This window comes from Aythya fuligula, chromosome 2 (assembly GCF_009819795.1).
Source record: "Aythya fuligula isolate bAytFul2 chromosome 2, bAytFul2.pri, whole genome shotgun sequence".
NCBI classification, from domain to species: Eukaryota; Metazoa; Chordata; class Aves; order Anseriformes; family Anatidae; genus Aythya; species Aythya fuligula.
Window position 1 is genome coordinate 31920407 of NC_045560.1, and position 20722 is coordinate 31941128.

The 20722-nt window shown below is 38.8% G+C and overlaps 1 protein-coding gene across 2 annotated transcripts in view; it reads left to right on the top strand.

Annotated features, from left to right (window-relative positions):
• Window positions 1–212: 212 nt before the first annotated feature.
• HDAC9 (histone deacetylase 9) overlaps window positions 213–20722 on the top strand; it is a 472308-nt gene continuing 451798 nt past the window's right edge. For both annotated transcript variants that reach the window (XM_032181790.1, XM_032181791.1), the window contains exon 1: window positions 213–351. The gene's annotated coding sequence lies outside the window, so the exon portion shown is untranslated. The remainder of the gene's footprint in view (window positions 352–20722) is intronic.

The following is a 20722-nucleotide window of genomic DNA, read 5'->3' on the forward strand; positions in this document are numbered from 1 at the left end:
CGCCGGCCCCCCCAGCGGCGGCGCTGGGGATCGCGGCGCATCCCGGCGGGCTCCCCCCTCCGGCTGCCGGGCGGCTATTTTTAGCCGATCCTCCCCGTGTCGCCACGGGGCTGCCATCGCAGCGCGCAGCCCCTCGCCAGCTGCCGCCGCCGCCCCGCCTGCCTGCCTGCCTGCCTGCCCGCCTGCCCCGGCACAGCACGGCACAGCACGGCACAGCGATGTCCCCCTGACCCCACCGCCGCCGCCAACTTTTCCTCGCCGCCCTTTCCCCCCTAGAAGATGGCAGCAGGGGGAAGCGCTGGAAGTTGCAGCCCGCGAGCGAAGAGATAAGGAAGGAGGCGGCGCGGGAAGGTGAGTGGCACCGGGATCCCCCGGCCGGCGCCCCCCGGCTTTGCCCGCGGCGCTTCGGGCAGCTTTGGGGAAGTTGCGAGGCTCCCCGTGCCCGGGCTGCCTCCTTCCTTTCCCCGGCGGGGCCGCGGCCGGGGCCGGTCTCCTCGGGCAGCCCTGGCCGTGAGGGGCCGGAGCCGGGCGGGGAGCGGGGCTGCCCCGGCTCCCCTCAGCCCCTCGGTGCCCCCCGGAGCCGCCGGGGGTGGGTGGTCGGGGGGCGGTCGGGGGGTCTCTGGTGCTGAGGTGGCTGGGGTTAGTCAGCGGTGGAACACAGCGTTAGTTAATCGGTTGTGCTTATCGGCACTGTAGGGAAATAGAAATATCTCCTTGCACCACACAGAATGTGTGCTCGTCTTTGAGAGACTCCCCCCGAGCCCGCTGCAGTTTGCAGTTCGGAGTGCTCTGAGGAGGTCTGAGAACATCCTTAAACTGCACGGGGGTGAAACAGGGAAGAAGTGTTTAAAACAAGCCTGATGCGGAGCATGAAGTGCTGAGGCGAATCGTGGCGACCTTTTGACATGTGAAAATGCGTGAATGTGCTTTTCTAACCCCAAAGCTGTTGAGAATCTTTGTCATAAACAGCACGGAATAAGCACGGGCACGGATAGCAAGGAATTTAAAGCATATTTGTCTTTCCACATTGTCAGCTCTAGTTCCGTGACATTTCGTCGCTGTGACAGAAGAATAGTTTTGTGACAGTTACTCGGGGTATAATTTGCAGGCATACAAAGGCCTGTGTGCTTTGCCGAGAACTCCATGAACAAAAAAGGAAGGTATTTCAACATTAAGGTTTTTCAGACGCCCTCTCCTGACTCCCTCTGCCATCTCCCCTCCCTCATCTCCCTCTTCCCCCCTCACCGATCCCCAACAGCTTCCCTAGATCTTTCGATACTCTAAATTATTTTTTTATTTATTGTTTCTAAATTCTTCCCTAGTGTCCAGTGCATTCCTGGATCAGTGGCCTCAGCCCACGTTTGTTTTGTACCCAGAACGCCCACTTTGTTCAGAGAGAAATGAGGGCTTGTTCTCTGTCATAGGACCAGAGCGCTCTTGGAAGGCAGTTCCATCCCCTCATACTACTCCAGTTGCATCATTATATGTATAACGTATATAAATCTCAACTATATATAGCTTTCCACAGTCAACGATACAATTATGCACTATTTTGACACCTCTTTTTCATTATTTTGGCAGAGAGCTGACCCAAAATGTTAGGAAAAAAACATGTCATGGCCCCAGAGGAAAGCTAGTCAGTCATATTTACCTAGCGCTGGTGCCAGCTTCTTCATATAAATATTGCAATAGCTCTGCTTTGTATGAAATTGGCATTGTCAGCTGGGAATTCCTAAGAGAGGAAACCATGCCATTATGCTTGATGGTGACCAAGTTCATGCAAATGCAACACCATAGTTAGTTAAGCCTACCCAAAACACCACTCTCAGTGTCAGATTGCTTTTCATTTTGGTATCAAAGTCTGTGTTTAATACACACAACTATTTTCAACCTGACATTAAAATGCCAGTTTTCAAACCAGTGGTGTTTGGTTTTCCATTAACCTTTTTTTTTTTTTTCCCCACAAATGAAGAACAGTATGCGTGCTGAAACTGGACAAGTAGTTTGTAAGCTGTTGTGTGTCTTCTGCTTGGCATTCTCTTCCTGTGTTGAGAGCAGTTCAAATACAAAAGTGAAATACTGTCCCGACTACTAAAGTCCCAACACATGCTTAATTTTGTGCAGCCATTTCTCTTTGAAAAAACAAACAAACAAACAAACAAAACGCCCAAGAAAATAATAATGCTATAATAGAATGGTATATCTTCTATTATGAAAAACATTAAAAAGAGATTATGTTATAAAACCTGTCTACTTTCTAGAAGACATTTAAAGCAGAAAATAATTTTCAGTTGTTTGTCTCACTACCCTAGATATTCCCATGGAAGTTGCTGTTAAAATATAGTTTGGACACTGAAAATATTGATCAAATTCAGATTTTTCCATCATGAAAACGATATGAATCCTGTTATGAATTACCATGAATACAGAGAGTGACTAAATGTAGGTTCTTCATATTTGCCTAATGCTTAGTAGGAGAGACGTAGTTTTGAAAATAAGCAAATCTTGTTGTATGTGAACTATTACAACTGACGAGAAATGACAAAAAAGTTGGAATGTGGCCGAGTGATCTCCAAAATGGTAAGTTAAGCACGTATTGACCAGACATCCTAGCAGACTACCATTGTTTTATATTCCTCAGCATTCAAACTAGCTAATTTAAAGCTATCTTGGGTCTGCGTATACAAGCTGCAATACAAAGTACGTCTGGTTTACAGTCATGGCTGAATCATGAAGCTGAGTGAGCTTATTGTTTCTCAGGAGTGAGGGTTTTCTCCCTTTTAGAGAAGAGGTTTGGGCTGGATTTGCTGAGAATTTTATGCTATTCCCTATATGCATACGGTGTACGTGAATTTCAATAGAAATTCAAGTTAAAAGAATCAGTATGTATCAGAGTTTTCCAATATCTCCAAGTCTGTACAAGAAAATGTTCTGTCTGTTGCTGCATTTAAGTAGGAAGGCACATATTACATTCAATGAATTATATTAAAAATAAAAAAGATAACTCACACTTAGAGACAGAACATTGGACTGTTCCATGATAAAATATATTGTCATGCTTTGAAGTTTCAGTAATGATTTCCGAAGGAGTAAGCATTTTCTCGGGGAAGGTTGCATTACTGAATCACTTAAGGTTAGACTGTTTACTGGAATTGATATGTAAGTAAGGCATTTTTAGAGCTAACATCTATTGATGAAATCACCTTTCATTTATTCCATTTGGTTTTGAGTTTGTGGATTAGTATAATCATATGAGATGGAAAAATTTGTCTCCTGATTGGGGTAACTTACCTGGAATGAATGCATTATATTGTGAACTTTGGCCCATGCTGGCTAGGACTGTTCTAGTGTTGACTTTATTATAGCAACATTGGTAATATTATGAAGTAAATACATGTTACTCTGTATCTTCATCTTCAAGCAACTTAAAAATTGAAATGAGGTAGCGCTTAACTTCTGTACAAAAATACTGTTTTAATACCTTGAGTCTGTCTTAAACTTCTTTCCACTCTAAGGTATGATCTAACTTCCCTGTGTGCACATATCCAAACTTTTCCATTTTTATATAACATAGTTATGTAACTTTTTGCAGAAGTTTGTCAATGCAAAATGTCAATGTGAGTTCAGAAACTATTTAGAAAAAATCATTGAAGAAAAACATAGCAGGGGTTAGAAAGCATAGCAGTAACGGTTCTGGATCAGCATGTCCCTAACCTGCAAATATTGTGAAGACTTGGTGTATTCCAGGGAGGTACCACTGCTTCCTTACTCATCTGCTGCTGGGCATCTGGGGACAAGGCACCAGGCTCAACAGATCTCTGGCTTGATGAGCTCGGTTTTACTGCTCACGCATTCTTACACAGTCAAGATTGGCAAGATGAAATGATGCGACTCAGAAATTTCTTTATGAGGAAAAGAGACTGGAAAGTTTGGTATACAGCCTTCAAGCTCAGATGTTTACTTGTCTGTGGCATTAATTCAATGTGTTATGTAGTTTATGAACCAAGCAGGTAGTAGGAAGCAAATATTTATTCTTATTTCTTAGTGGTGGTGTTTTGCAATATGAATATTAATGTTTATCTCCCGCAAATCATGAGACATTGTTGAAGTTTCTTTATAATGTGTAATAACTATAAAAATAGTTTGGTTTCACAGTTATTGAATAGCTGTAAACTATTTTTTTGTTCAAGGAAATGAAAGAGTCTTCAGCAAAGGTAACTCATAAGTGCCTATAAGAAGATAACTGCTTATAATAGTTCTTCTGTGTGTCCCCAGTTCTTCAGTCTTGAAGTAGAAGATGCTGGATTCTGTATATCACCACTTGATTTACTCTCTGAAGCACTCAGTCTTTGTTTTAAGTTCATTTCTATTCAAGATACAGAGTGCTCTTTCTCTAGAATGGATGGCTCAGGGGCTTTGCTCAGACTTGTCCCCTGTCCAGCTCAGGCTGAGCAATCATGAGCCAGTCTAGTCACACTGAATGAGTCCAGCTTTTGTTTCCATGCTGTTTTAACCTGGAAAGCTTTATCTAGAGTGTCTTGAAAAGGCGGTGCAGATCCATCAGAGAAACTGATGAATCCTGAAGAATAAGTCAAAGTCTTGCGAGCATCCAAGGTATGAGAAAACTCAAGTTGTAACTTATTCATGAAGTAGGTGGTGTGCTGCACAGTGTCTGAGGTGCCTTAACCATTTGATAAGGGTCTTCCATTTGCAGCTCTGCACTCTGCCCGTCACTTGGAGCTCTGTAAGATTTCACAGAAGCTGCTGCGGCAGTGGTCTTCCACATTCTTCTTGTGCTGTTCTTATACTGCTGTTCTCATGGCATTGCACCTGCAAACCCTGACACTGCTGTTGTCCAGTTTCCCCTGGAAGTGACTCCTGCTGGTGAGAGAGCCACCCCTTTTCACCATCGCTTTCTTGCACCTTGTTTTCCAGGTTTTAGTTTACATTAGGAGAAAGTTGCTTGAGTGTCTGGTAAGTGTTACACAATAATATATGCAAAACTTAACAGCTAGGTAAGTTGCTACACCAGGCCATGATCAAAGACTGCTCCAATCAGTGCTAATAGCATTATGTGTGGGTACAGGCAGTAGGGAATTTGAACAGATCAGGAGGAAATTTGTATAGTTTCATGGGAAATTGAAAAGATTGTGAGGAAATCTATGCAGTTAACATGAGTTCAAAAGCTATTTAGAAAAAATCATAGAAGAAAAACAGCGGGGGTTAGAAAGAACAGCAATAACAGTTCTGGATCACATTGTCCCTAACCTGCAAATATTCTGAAGACTTACGATTGTTGTCTCATGTTCTTCTGTTGTGCACATCTATGAAGAGCGTGGCTCCATGTTCTCAGTAACCTAATAGGCACTGTCAAGCTGCTCATAGGTCCTCCCAAAGCAATCTCTTCCCCATGCTGAACAAACACAGTTCCCTCAGCATCTCCTCACAGGGCAGCTGCTCCAGCCCCTGACTATTGTGGTGGCTTATGCTGGACTCCAGCATCTGTCTTTTACTAGGAGCACTAAAACTGGGGGCAGTATTCCAGATAAGGTGTAGTGCTTGAGTAAAAGGGACTCCTAAAACTCCAAGGTGGTAAATGTACCAATTGCTAAATAGCACAAGATTTTGAAAATGTACAAATAAGGCACTGAGCAGAATTCTACTGTCTTGAGACCATAAAATTAATAAAAGCGATTATGTGCTTTGAAGAAATTGTTATTGCACCTTACATAGTAGAAACAGTTTATTTGACAGTTCTTATCAGAAAAGTTCCTGAATCATGTTATTTTAGTAATGTGACATTGGGATTTTACTCTAACATACTTTTCATGTATTAAAATTTTTCTTTTATAGCCACATATGAAGAAAATGACATTAACAGCCTATGTCTAGGGTTTCAATTATACAAAACTCTAATTACTTGAGTTTTTGACCTTTATTATTAAGTCTCTAGTGTGCCTAAATATTGAGCTGAAACCTTGCTTTAACAAGAGGTGGGTGAACTGTTGGCATGAAAGTAAGATTTCCAAGGCAAAACTTTGAAACACTAAATTCCAAATGGAAATTAAGCAGCATGCACATAGTAACTATATTTTGTGTTTAAAGTGTACAACTTATTGGCATTTTGCCTGATTTATAGCTGCTTAGTTGTTCATAGCTTAAAAATGGACGGTACGTACTGCTGACAACATACAATAGGTACAGGTACAACTTTAACCTTTCATGTTTCCTCTTTTGATAGACAGTATAATCAATATTGATTGATAACCTATTGATTAATAAGCTTTAATAACCTAAGTTGTTTTATTTAGGATATAAATACATATGGTATATAATTTCATGAAAGCGTATTATAAATGGGAAGATCAGCAAGATGAAATAATATTCAACAGCTAAAACTGCATGGATGTTTGTGTCGTTTTTACATGTATTTATTGTTGCAAACATAACTGAAGACAAGGTAGGAAAGCTGCTGCAGTCGTGATCAGGGAAAGAAAAGTGTCCATGCCAGGAGCTGCAGCTTGCTTCCCAGTGTTTTGACACATGGAGTCTAGGGTTCTGCCCTCTTAAGGAGTAGGAGCTGGTATTAGAATAGTGAGTTTTATCATATTCAGTAGAAAATAATAGAAGAGGCAGGAAAGAATTTGTTAATTTTCAAAGTGCAGCTGGTGTAATCTTTCCAAGTCCCCCCTAAAATGTTTTAAGACAGAACATACCATCTGGGAGTGATAAGTGTATCACTGCAAACTCTAAACAGCAAAAACACAAGCATTAAATAATTCAGCAACCTATTTGAGATAATGAAACAATTCCTTACTCTGTACTGCAAGTATCTGCATATCACAACATAATCGTTACAGGACCTTTGTGAGGAATGGTAGTTCCATTTTATAAAGTCCTCTAATGTGGTTTAGGTCTGTTCGGCTGACCTGCATCATCCTCACCAGGGATTTAGCTGGAGGTTTCCAGCTAGATGTTGCCTTTGCATACCTGGTTTTCCTTAGCTTAAAAATCTGAGTAGGTAGGGAACAGAGGGCACCTGGAGTTCAATCTCATCAACAGGAACAGAGTGAAGACGTCGATTTGGGACCCTGAACCTTTGGGCTGAAGAGCTGACAGTCAGTACTTGGATAGGAGTCCAAACGAAGGTCCAAGCCAGAGGAAGGTATTTCCGTTTGTAAATGGATACAGCCTGCGGTAGCAGCATAACTGTCTGTTCCTCTTGCATGTGCTCATTCGTCGCTGGAAGGTGGATGATTTGCACATAATACAGAGCACTGCTGAACGTAATGCGATGAAGAAAAGCTGAGTAAAACCCTTTAGAGGTGTTAGTTCTCCTATTTCAGACATTAGTTTCTTAATAAGATCTGTGAGTGACGTAAACATCAAAGGGAATATTCAGCTGCTCTCAGTAAATCCAGGTTTCTTACACAAAGTTGCTTGAAAGAACATAAAGGGTCTGTGTTTATTGTGTGCCATTATACATGCCTTGTCTCCCACTCTGAATGGCTATACCTTTTTTTTTTTTTTTTTTTTTTTTTTTTTTTTTTTCATGAAAGAAATAAGTTAAGAGTCCTGGTAAGAAAATGCTGTTTGTTACCTTTTAATTGTTTGGAATGAGAGTGCAGAGCTTCCCTTTGATTAGAAAATGAGGTCAATATTTGCTTTTTTTGGTCAAGAAGCTTTCATCAGAAACTACTGAAAAAGCTGCAGGGTTAATGTGATGAATTGGTGTGTAAGCCTAGGTTTTTACTGCACTTCAGTGAGGTGCTCATGGCTGGAGCAGTACCAGCCTTTTACTGTGATGAGACTTCTTTTAGCACTTCTTAGAGCTGATAAGCCAATCTTTTTCTTTTTCCTATATGCTAATGTATGTCATTGATACTGATTCAGGTCACAAGGTAAATGCACATTACAAAAGAGGTTGATAGGAAGGGGTATCTTCTAAACGATTTGCTAAGCAGGACATGGCAGACTTAGGACTTTGATTATAAAGGGCAAGGATTTTACTTACTGGTGAGGAGTTTTGCCACTGACTATAATGAGGTCAGGATGTCACCTTTGCACATAAAATTTTCATCTTTCTTAGGGTATTTGTATGGGGAGAAACAGGTAAGATAATACAGAGAGCTTGTTGAAAGCCCTGTTCGTGGTTGAGACTGACTTAAGGCTGGAGTGTGGTTATCTCTTTCCCAACTGGCAGCAGAAATGGCAGGGAGCACGAAAGCTGGGATTGAAGCTAGTAGCAGTTAAGTGCTGATATAGTCATTAGCTAAGTGATTTAATGTCTAAATGATTTAATTTAGACAGACCACCAAAGCAGTGGGGTTGGGGGCTGCATTAGATGATCTTCAGAGGTCCCTTCCAACCTTGTCCATTCTGTGATTCTGTGAGCTACAAAAACATATAAAAATAATTAATGATTGGTCTTTCCTATCTTTTGTCAGTTACTACCTTCAAATAGTGGTGAAGGATTTTGGCATGCACTCTTAAGACCGTTTTCCCTACATCAATATGTATACATGCTTCTGCTGGTTCCGTCACTACTTTTCCTTATTGTTGCCTGAACACAAGCTTGTGGCTTCTCCAGTGTGTTCGGATTACATGCAAGTTGGGTGTGCTGGTATACATGGGAGACTTGACAAATTAACCCCTTTTTTTTTTTTTCCCCAGGCTGTAAAGTAGCAAAACAACTGCTTCCAGAATTCACTGCAGTTTTTATGCAGTCTGTTTAAATTGCATATGAGAAACGTGAAAGCACTGATTGACTTTGTAGTGAAAAATCGGGTTTCATTTCTGACCCTTGTCATTTGCAATGGACCCTCTCCACTTACATATCCTCAGAATGTCCATCTATACTTCTGGCGAGCATTGCTGGGATGTTCTTTTCTCTGTGAAATCTGCACGCATCATTTCTCATCGCTCCTTTCATTGTTGTGGAATGTTTGTATCACTGTCTGTGCTTGGAGAAGGGACAGGAGGCAAAACTGAGCCTCTTCCTTTTTCAGGTGACGTTTGGACCATAACTTAAGATTTGTGCATAGAAATGTCAGAAAGATCAAAATACATTTCTGTATAGATAATGAAGCAAAGTAATCAATTTATTTAGAAAAAAAAAAAAAAAAAGTATCCTTTGTAGAGTTTTCAGTGTAAATATTTCAGGAGATAAAATGTTAAGGCTTATTTTTCATATTTTAAGGCTACAGAAATATAATCAAAGGAGAAGGAAGCAAGATGAAAAAATACTTTAAATTCTCCTTGCTTACTCTGATGGAGGATGATTTTCTTGCATGAAATTGGTTAGCTATGTGATTTGTAAGCTAAAGTATTTCACTTTGGGTCCCTGTTGCTGTTATATGTATACTGTGATTTTATATTGTTCTTCTTTGTGAAAGAGAACACTACATAGCTTCCTGCTCTAGATGTGTTAAAATCATGATAATAAAAGAACCAAAATTTGTCATTTATGGAGTATAGTCATATTCTAAAGTGAAGGGGAACTGCATATACAGATTGCCAAGGCCAGAACTGAAGTCTAATCTATTTAATTTATTTTGTTCATAGTTGCCTTTTTTTTCCCCCTTTTGTTAAAGTTTTACATCAGGAAGCGATGTGAATGATGCACTGTGCCCATACAAATCAAAGCAAAGGCACTTTTCATCTTGAAAACAGATTTTCTTATGCAAGCAATTATTCTCATGTCTGCAGACTTTTTCCACTAATATTGTTGTTTCAGTTGAGCAAAGGAATAATTAACTATACTGATATTAATGGAGTTAATATTACTGACACACATCAAGGTAAATAAAAGTCAGAATTTGACTTGTATCAGGTTGAAAATGTGTTAGCTAGAGATTCAGTCTAATTATACTAAATTCAATCTAATTCCTTGTAGTCATCCAGACCTCAGAATTCTAATAGTAATTGGATTCTCATACTTTGTGTAATTGTAAAAATCTGAAGCATAATGTAAATTTGGTGGAAATTTTCCTGTAAAGTTTTAAGTTTCTGGAAAATAAGCACTGTTTAAATAAAATTTCCCTTTTTCATCAGAGAGCTTTTGTCAGAAACTATTAATAAAGACTTGGTTAATTGATTAGTGTGAATAATCAGTGTGTAACTTTAGGTTTTCCACCCGTTTTATTATGTATTACAAAACATAATATTTGAGTACAGAAGCTTCACCTTTTGTTATGAAAAATACTAATCATAGTGTTTCTGTTGTGAAGTATGATCTACATCTGAATTCTGTAGATTTACTGTTGGATAGCGTAGTGTTGGCTATGCCATCACTAGAATTATAAACATAGATAAAATTTAAGGCAGTAAGCATTAATGCTACATAACAAATGGTACTTGAAACCAGATATGTTTCGTTCTGTATCCATCTTTACAAAATTTATTGCTTACAAACTAAGAGTAATGATGCCAGAAGAAATAAAGGGAAGTTTTAGAGAATGAAAAATATTTTATTTTTATCCTCTGGAATAGATGAGGAAGCTCTTTGTTTTAGTAACTGCAAGTTTGTTTAGTGCTGTGGTTCCCATTTCCTGATGGTAATAAATTGGAAAGCTGTCATTTCACTTAACATTGATTGATATATTTTTTTTCTTTTGCAATGCATCCCAAAATTAATAGAAGTTTTACTGATTTTATTGCAATTCTGTAGTAAAGGGAGAAAACAAGTTTTGTTCTAAGAATCGTATGTAAGAATAAAAACAGTAAAATCTTAACTATTTGAATGGGAGTGAATGTTTCCTGGAAGAAAATGGAGGCTTTGGAATTGGATATAAAGGCTGCAACAACCGACTAGATTAATCTAGATCAGAGTGGTTGGTGACAACTAGAAAATACTCGGAGCCAACCAACGTTACTGCCAGGGAGGTATCACCTAGGAAGAACAGGAAGTGAATATGCAATCAAAGAACTCTTCATCCTGCCTCTAACCTCACTCTAGAAACTGCAAGAAGAGGTCTCTATGGAACTGTTCTTCACTGCACAACATTTTGGGTCTGTTCCAGAGTTTCTTTTTTTTTTTTAGATTTTTTGCTTGGTCAAGAGTCATAGCAATACCTTACGTACTGCAGGTGGAAAAAGAACCTTTCACAGATACGTAGCAAGTCAGATAAATTGGGATCATTGCTAACCAGCTAAATCAGGTCACTGGGAAAATAACCATATTCCCATCATATGCTGCAAATGTGTAAGATGTACAGAGTTGAGTACCTTATACCTAGATAGGCAATGGCATCACATAATAGCAAAGCCTGATCCTGGAATTTCTGAAGGCCCACTCCATTTTGATCTTGAGCAGTATTATCTTGATTGGAAAGTAATACTAATCAGTATTATCTTGATTGGAAAGAGTCATCTTTCAAGCCCCAATGGAAATAAACTCAAGTTAATAATATAATAGAATTTATTTAATATTCAATGCATAATTCCTGAGACAAAAAAGGAATCAACAAAAGAGCCCTCCATTCTGTATAAGGCTGTAAAATCTTCTATTTTGTTATAGGATGGGATGTATTTTCCCTTTTCTCATATTAACCCAGAAGGCAATTATAATTTTGAATGCATACAATTTGAAGTCAGCTACATAATCGAAGCTGAAGGACACTTTCAGTACTTTTTTAGCTTTGAAGAAACTGTGGCCTGACCTCTAAGAAAAAGTGATAAACTCTACTTTCCTCTTTACAATATGGTTAAATGCAGTTAATCTGAATCTGCTCTTGCAGTAGTGGAGGAGGACATTTTCTGTGTTACTCATGCAAAAATAATGTTTGTTTCTTTATAATTTTATTCAAATTTAAATAACCCTCTAATTACTTTGTGCAGTAGGCCCAAATACTATTGAGATCAAGCGGGATGTTGTGACTGTGTCTAAGCACGTAGAGTTTCATCTGTGACTGCTCACGAAGGCTGGGATTCATCTTCCTGCCCAGAGAAAAGTTTGACACCACTCCAAAAACTTTGAGTCTGAATTTAGTTGTGATGAAATTGCTCTTGATTATAGGACTAATTTCCCTGTATATACAGCTTTGTCCTCTGGTTGCTCAGGCCTGCCTTCTAAGCTATTGCAGCTCTGTAGACTCCTTGAGATACCCAAGCATGCAAGGTGCTGGCAGTATTGCCCAATGATCCATGAGGCAGGGAAGCATGTTACCCAGATTTGACCAGGTCCCACTCATATAACACATTCAAAAGCAGTTTTGCATTACAGTCTGCTCCCTGTGCCTCTGTTCTGCAGGTCTGTAACTTCCCACATGATTCTGATCCTTTCCTTTCTCGTGGCCATGAGAGTAGGTTTAAATGATGGCTGGTATATTTCAGACACAGGGGACACAGGTGTCTCGGGTCAGTTGTGATCTTCGACTTTGAAGGCTGTGAAACACATCCTGGATAGGAACCTAGCGACAGGAGGGCAACAGCAGATTTGAAGCAGTGCCATAAGGCCACGTCTTTGTTTCACGCCCTTCTAGACTGAGCTGAATGCTAAGTGGGCCCAGACACTCTTGATTCAAGCCTCCCTCCTTCAGACTGGAGTGGACACTTGAAACTCCCCGTAGTTACTCTCTCTATTTATGGCAAAGCTGCTTCGTTTGATGATCTGTCCCAGCCAGACCCAGGCAGGAGGGAGCTGACATAGCAGTGCCTCAAGTGTGACAGCTGTGTTTGGTCTGAAATCAAGCCTGGAGGCCTTGCTATATAAGAAGTTTTACTGTTTTGCATTTCTGAAGCAGTTTGATGCCTGCTGAGCCGCAGACAGGCAGTTCCAGCAGAGTGCCGGGAGAACTGGTGTTTCTAGAGCCTCCAGGCCTCACAGTGGGACTCGGGAAGGTGGTGGCAGGGAAAGGACCAGCTCTGACTTCTTGGGGTCTCAGCTCCCATGGCATAGCTGTTTGGGCGGCTTGTCTGGCAAATACCTAAAACAGCCCCGACCTCTAGGCAGAGCTGACTAAGCTTTATCCTTGAACTTCCTTTCCACCCAGCTGACAAAATTAGAAGCTAGAGACACAAACTTAATATAGTTCATCCTCAGTGGAAGTCAGTGAGATTCAGGGCACTTGTCTGAGAGGCCTGAGGACCTAGAACTTGTTTGTAGGCTGGGCCTCTAGTGTGGGTCCTAGAGAATGCCCTGGGGCAGGAGGAGATTGTGTCTGAAGATTATGAAGATACCTGATGATGCTGTAGGACACACCGCTGGCAGCCTCTGAACATTTCATATAGGGCTTCGCGGAAGGAACAGATGTGGTGTGAAACAGATGAGGTGGTCAAAATTCTGGCTATTAAAGATGTTGAACTTTTTAAAATTGCAATTTAGAATGGTCCCTTGTTCTGGATTGCCTGACATTGTTCATGGTCCTGGTGTATGAACATGAAATTTTACCAGTAGCTTCCAAATGTGGTTCCCACGTTTTTGGTTATTGCTATAAATTCTGTATCTTCCTGACTTGAGCCAAGGTATTTCTTTTAGAAATGAAGTGGCTGCTTCAGATTTTCATACATAACATTGAGTAGAGGCTTGCTAAGGGGAAGGTAAGATAAGATGGCTTGGCAATGCGGCAGCAAACCTTTTATTGTATAGTGCTATCCCTTGAACATATCACTTATTTTCTCTGTTTAGAGGGACTGTAACAATTTATCATTTCTTTTGTGGCATTGATGTGCATCTTCTGATTTGTGGCATCTTCTGTCAGATCCCATTTAGATTAGATATACCCGGAAATGTAGACATGAAGACAGGCTATAATGTGAAAAAAACACCTTGATTCAGTTTTTAAATTGATCGGTATGTGAGAACCCAAGCTTGAGTCAGGTTTAGGCTTCTAAATTATTTATTACTCTTTAAAAAAGCACCTGTAATCAATGGTTTGTATTAACTGGTTTCACATATTCACCTCCAGTTGCTATGAAAAATACTAGTAAGCAAGCAACCAAATGAAAAAATAAATGGCTCTTTACGCCTTTCTTCCAAGCAAGCTTTTAATTTTCCTGGATTAATGCTTTTTCAAAAAATACAACTTTGTCTTTCAAATTAATCTTTCAAGCTACCTGTTTTGTAAATTCTTCTCTTTCTCCCACATAGTTTCTCCTTCTCCATTTCACGAAAGGATTGTAAAAGCATTCATCCCGGGGTCACTTCTCCCTGGAGCAGTTCATACTGTGTTTTGTCCCAGTCATAGCCTCTGGTGAATCAGTGTTTAGGGCTGAAATTCTTAAAGAGATTTTACTTTTCTCTCCCAAGTGCTTCTATGAGTTTTGAAAAATTTTTGTCTTAGAACTCATTAATGCACCATTTTTTGTAAAAAATATTAAAATATCTGCAATTTTGAATATTTCAGCATTTTTCATTTGCTTTATTTTGCAGGTCTTTAAGCTGAATTTCTTTCTTTTTAAAATTTCATATATTTCTAAAACAAAATTACTGTAGTCGAAAGTATATTAAAGTAGTAAAATATAGCTACAACAGGTTTCAGCAAATGCACATTTGCTAAATGAAAATTTGAAGCAGCTATTTATTAAAGCATCTGGTGCAACAATTTTGTGAAAAGATCTCAATGCATTGTTACTATACATACATGAAATATTATTGAATATGATATATTGTACATACGTACAATATGATTTTCTTTTTATAAGGTAGATTGCTCTGAATTAAGTTCTTTTTATTTTTTTTTCCATGATCTTTAGTTTGTGGATATTCTCTGTAGAGAAAATAACTCTTGCTAAGGATGGTCTAGTATCATCCAGTATTTGTATCAATTTTAAAAAACAACTCGTTAGGATTGTATACCACTGATGGTGAGACCTCATTGTGTTGTTGTAGAACTTGAGTTCTTGTCTGTCAAATTCATTTTTCATTTATTTTCACACTTAATGTAAATGCTAACTAACATAAAGGGAAGGTGTCACACACCGCAAATGGAATATAAAATGCAGTGAACAAATGTAGTCAGCAACCAAACTTCATGTGTAAATCCACACTGTGATTTGATGTTTTCAGAAATACATGTGTTTGTTAAATCTGGTCTTTTACTTTGAAGTTTGTTCCTTTCAAATTCAGATTTCATAATTTAGAAGTTGGTCCTGCAGAACATTATACACTCAAGTACTTCAAGCGAAACCAAGAACTGACACTTTTCAAAGTGTCTATGACAGATACTAGGCTTCAGTGTGCTGTATAAGTAGTACTGTAAAGATGCTTTTTTATTTTTGATATTTTCAACTCAACTTGATTATGGTACTATTCTGTGAACAGTTGCCCCTCCTTTTTTTTAAGATGTAATTTTCTCTTTTTTTACTATTGTTCTAAGTTCCAGCAAGATGTAATTGCATTTAAGTATGTTACCCCTTAAGAGAATAAATCAATTCCTTTGTTGGTATAGTTAGCTAGTCCCTTTCAGGTAATAAACTTGCTGTTCCTTTTATTGTATAACACAGTTATGCCAGCAATTGCATTTCTTTTCTTTCTTAGAGGCAGTTAAGGGCAAAATGGGGCTCAAATATTGTTCTGTAATTGAATAAATTTTGTTGTTGTTGTTGTTGTTGTTTTTTTTTCTTTGGTTCTGGGATTATGCTGTATTCTTTGGGGGGAAGAGGAGGAGAATTAGGTATACGCCTAACGTCATGTTCATATTTAGTTTCAGTGATTGTTATTTGGATGACTTGGAACAAAGTTTGTCCTTGTTTGATCAAGGCTTTAAGTCTCATAAAGAATGCACATTGTAAATGTGTTCACAGTTGCATAAATGCAGGTAGTGAGTCCCAAGGGGCAGATAAAGACCACAGCACTATGAATAGAACAACCTGTAATGATTACATTGACCCTTTCCAAAAATCAGTCAATTATTATTAGGCAAACTCCTTTAAAGGACTATAGTAAGTCAACACATCAGGCAGCGTGCATAGTAGGGAAAATTTGAGAGACAGGAACATGGAATATAAAAATAGGGAGAGCTTAACTCACTTTGCTCCAAATGATGGGAGCTTGTAAGAATAATGCAATTAACCAGAAATGTTTGAAAAATGGATTCAGCATGTCTGAACAAGAGAACCAGAGTACATTTTATTTTGTTTGGAGGTGCTGCACTGTTTGTGCTTCTGATACGATGTTAGACTGTCTACTGTTCTGCCACAATCAAAGCAATCCGTATGGGAAATCCAGTGTTCAAGTGAATGATATGTCAGCCATGGGCAGAGTTGAGTTTGATCGCTGGAAGAAGTGGTGTTGAAAAAGGCCTTGGAACTGTTGGTAACAGTCACCAAGGTGCCAGCTACCCCTTGGAGCATTGCTAATAGCTCTGACTTCTGGAGCACATGTTGTGGCCAGCAAAAGGACCCGAAAGATGTCTATAAGCTACTCTTTAGTCATAGTTGTGCAGATACTTCACCAAATATTCCTGATGGCATATTGCAGTCTTCAGATGTATGATTATAAAAACTACTTCTATTGTTCAGGATCAATAATTCCTGTAAGTGAGCCATGTCAATTTATTAACTTTGAGCTTTACCTCTGAGGTAGAAAATAATGCACAAATGTAGGCAAGTAGGAAAGAGAAGAACCCTTATTATTGTTTCCAATTAAAACTACTTTAACTCAATTAAAACATGCATATAATTTTCATATAAAGGGCTAGACATGAATTCTTAAGGGCAAGACAGTAATAAAATTATTAGCAAACTCTTCTATAAATTAATGAGGCAAAAGTACTGTAAATAAAAAGTAATAATTAACATTGAAATATTATTAATCAATTTATAATAAAATATAAATATTAATAATTATAGTAATAATTATTAACATCAAAATATCTCAGTCCTGTCTCTAATGTATAATGATCAGTACCATGAAGTCAATCTGTAAGATACCAAAAACTAAGTCAATATGAGATTTAAATCAGCTTCTTGTGAGTTGTTCCCAAGCTTGAGGGGAAGACTCCTTCAGGTAGTGAAAAGGAGGGAGCCTTGGTCATCAGAGCTTACAGTCCTTAAAAGTTCTGACCTTTAAGACCTGTCCTATCTGACCTTTCCTTATCTATAAAATGTTTTTGGTAGTATTTTCAAAAAATACTTGGGGTTTGCGTTTAACTTTCATACTGAGTTGAGAGGAATGTAAGTCATGTCAGCCTGGTTCTGCTCTTGCTGCTGAAAATTGAGGTTAACTATTTATAAATAGTCTAAGGAGAAGACTAGGGCTGACATTCAGTTGCTTAAATAAAAATCAGGATTTCTAGGTGACTTTTTAAGAAGAATTGGAAGTTGGAAGAGGGCTGTGACTGTAGGGTGTTAACATGTGACTAATGGCTGTTAAATGAGACTAGGAGACAAGGGATAAATGAAGAGGATTGGAGATCGAGTGGAGATACAAGTGATTTGGAGGGAGCGTGCAGCTAGCTTGCACGCTCTCTGTTGCCTGCCAGCGAACTCTACCGTTCTGTTTTCTTCCATAGCTGGAGGATTCTGCTTATGGGCGTGATCAGACTTCTTAAAAAAATACTAGAAGAGTTTTTTTTTCTGTTCTTTTCTTCTGCTCCCAGCATTTTTAACAGTGGTCTCAAATAGTCTCTGTGAAACCTTGGCTAGACGTGAATAAGGTATGGTGCTCATTAATTTCAAATAAGACAAAAAATAAGGGTGGTATACTTTAATCTGTGAAATACTAAGATGTATTTGCTGGTTATTTTTTTATATCTTAATTCTTTCTCTCTTAAATACTACATAGTAATGCTTTTCTAGTACAATCAATAATAGATAATAATAATAATAGAGATGGCAGATCAGTTCTGATGTAGTGTGTGGACTGGATTTCCAAGGCAGGGGAAACTGTCCACCCCCAGCAACGTGGTCACTGGAATTGCATATTCTTATTTTGCAAGCCAGGCCCTTACAACAATTCTTATTCTTGCTATTTTGTGAAATGCACCTAAAAGTGTGTATAAACACAGCTTTTTGATTTCATTGCTGATACCTGTGCTCTCTGACTGCGTGAAAATAGTGAAGAAAAATTAAAATGTGAAAGATGCAGACCAGTGCAAACGCTCATTGGACAGTGCATAACTGCTGTGTAGAATTGCTATCGTAGCTCCTTCTGCTTTTGTATAGGCGTCAAAAGTAGGCTCTTGTCCTGGTAAGTGGTATGGAGGAGAAGATGAAAGGAAGGAGACGGTCTGTGCTGTTGAAAGATAGCTTTTTCTGATTTTTCTTTTACCAGGAGGTGAATGGACATTTATAATGCTTTTTCCATCAAAGTGATTAAAAGTAACAAGCTTTTTGTGGTGCTTAGTTTGTGTCAGTGTATATTGCTGGGGTTCAAGCCTTGCACTCTGGAAATCTGCAGTAGGATGCAGGCAGCTGTGCATCTGTTAATTCCCCTTAAACACAATTGTTGGGGTGAGGGTGAGAAGCACCTTGCTTACAAAATGATTGAGGAGGGAGAACATGATGAGAATCTTTGTAAAGATCTACCTGAAAAAATGTGTTACTTTTATCTCTTCAGAATACATAGGGGATGTATTCAAGGCCTATAGCTTGATGTAAGATAAGATGCAAAATGCATTCTGAACAGTGCTGTTCTTTGACAGAGGGAGCTGTCCAGAGATAATGACAACAGCCAAATTATTTCAAAAGCGTATGTTGTAATAGAATCAAAATGAAAGGGTTTATTTCTTACTCTTAATATCCTAAACATTAATAGTGGAAATAACATTTCCATCAGCGAAATAAGATCTACAGTTCTATGTTGTGTTTATTATGGGACTGACATCTCATTTTGAAAGAACAGATTTTCAGCTTTCAATCCCTCTCTCTCTAACCAAGGTTGGGCTGTGGCAGGGAAACAGTAATAGTGCATATTTTTCATCAGAACAGCCGCTGTAGTTTGTAATGCATTTTCTTTGGCAAATTCTCACAGTTAGTTATGACTTCCTTGCCTAAACATAGGTCACTGAAGTCCCTCCTTCCTGAGGAAGAGGTGTCTTTTTCACTTATAGTAGTAGCAGATATCCCTGACGTGGGAAAGTTTCTGTACCATGGGAGAAAAGCCTATAATTTTGTTTCTGACCCTATTACTTATTTCTCTTGCTATATGGAGTGCATCATGAACAAGCTTTTTTGGTGAGTTATCAGCTTGTTACTTTTCCCTGCCACAGTTTTTTTCTAGTCATGAGACTAGAAAAAGAGCAAAGCCAATGTACTTCTTCATGAGTTCTTCATGTTTGCTTTTTTGCTTTCATGTGAAGATCTTTTATTTTTGTCAAAGTAAGAAGAAAAGAAGCATGAAACATTGAGAGAAGCAGTAGACACCAGAAAAGTGTCTTATTTATTGTCCCAAACTGGAACTATGTCAATAAATATTTGTTACAACATTAAATGAGTAGCACATTGGATCATTGCTATAGACTTCAGAAGGATCAGATTCTTCTTATTGGATTAATATAAATTTTCACGTCCCCTGAAAATGCTTTCCCCCTACTGAAACGGAGATGTTTGCTGTCTTTCTCTACTTAACCACCGAAAAAGTACATGGAAATGGGGCTTCTTTGACTTGCCTACCACACAAGTTGCCTTGCACCTCCTTTATTTCCCTTGTTTTCTCCTCAGCAGATGCTGTCATACTTCCATTTATTGCTGGATGAAGATTCTGCATTTTTTGAACACCATTATACTTTCACTTACTGCTTCTTTTCCTTGTCCTTTTATCATAATCGACTGCTTTAGCTGAAGGCGAGTTTTGGGATGAAACTCAGAAATGTCATTCAAGATCAAACATCATCTTCTGGCAGCCCAGCAAATTCTTATAACCTCTTCCATGTCCTCTTCTGTTTCCTGCTGATTCTCAGCTTTGGGGTTGTTTTTTATTCTTGGGTATCCGCAGGTCTTTCTACCTGCCTTTGAGAAACAAAGTTTCTTCCTACTTATATCAAAAAGAAGAAGAAGAGGGAGAAGAGGGAGGGGGAGAGAGGCAGAGGGAGACGAAGACACATAGAGAAGAATGGGGAGAGAGGCAGAGAAGAGAGACAGACGGGGAGAAGGGAGAAAGAAGTGATGTTGATGATGGAGTTAGCCAGCCTTAGACAGTTTTGTCAGTGATCTCTTCTATCTTCTGGGGATTTGAGGAGAAGCAGGAAAGAGGAGGGAAAAAAAAAAAAACAATAAATGCAACTTTGTTAGGTGATCAAATGGTTAGAACAGTTAATGTGCTAATAAAATGCACGTGCAGCTGCAGCATCTGCAGGCCTACTTCTTAGTCCTGAAAAGCCTGTGTGCTGTTGACTTCTGTCAGCATAGGGTCAATTCTGTGCTTACTCTTTTATTTCTTATGGATTTTTTTTTTGTGTGTGATAGTGCTAGGAGTACTGTAAATCACCGAGGCTTCTCTTGATTTCACACTAGTAGCTGCTTCGTCAGTGTTAAACCTCACAGCATCTATAAACTTTAAATTTTTAGCAGATGCATCAACTAATCTTTCTTTTAGATTACTCAAATTAGAAGCATACTAAATGTGAACTGAACGTACTTGTCCAAGATAGTATCAATTCCATGAAAACAGTTCTTAATTTTACCAGGAAGCCAGGTTGGTGTTTTGCACTGAACTAGCAGAATACTCAAATGTCTTCCTGTGGGCAAATAGAAGGTTACTATTTTATTTTATTTTATTTTGGTCACTTAACTAGGTCATATATTTTCTTAATTTTTACAGTTAATTTATTAATCAGAAACA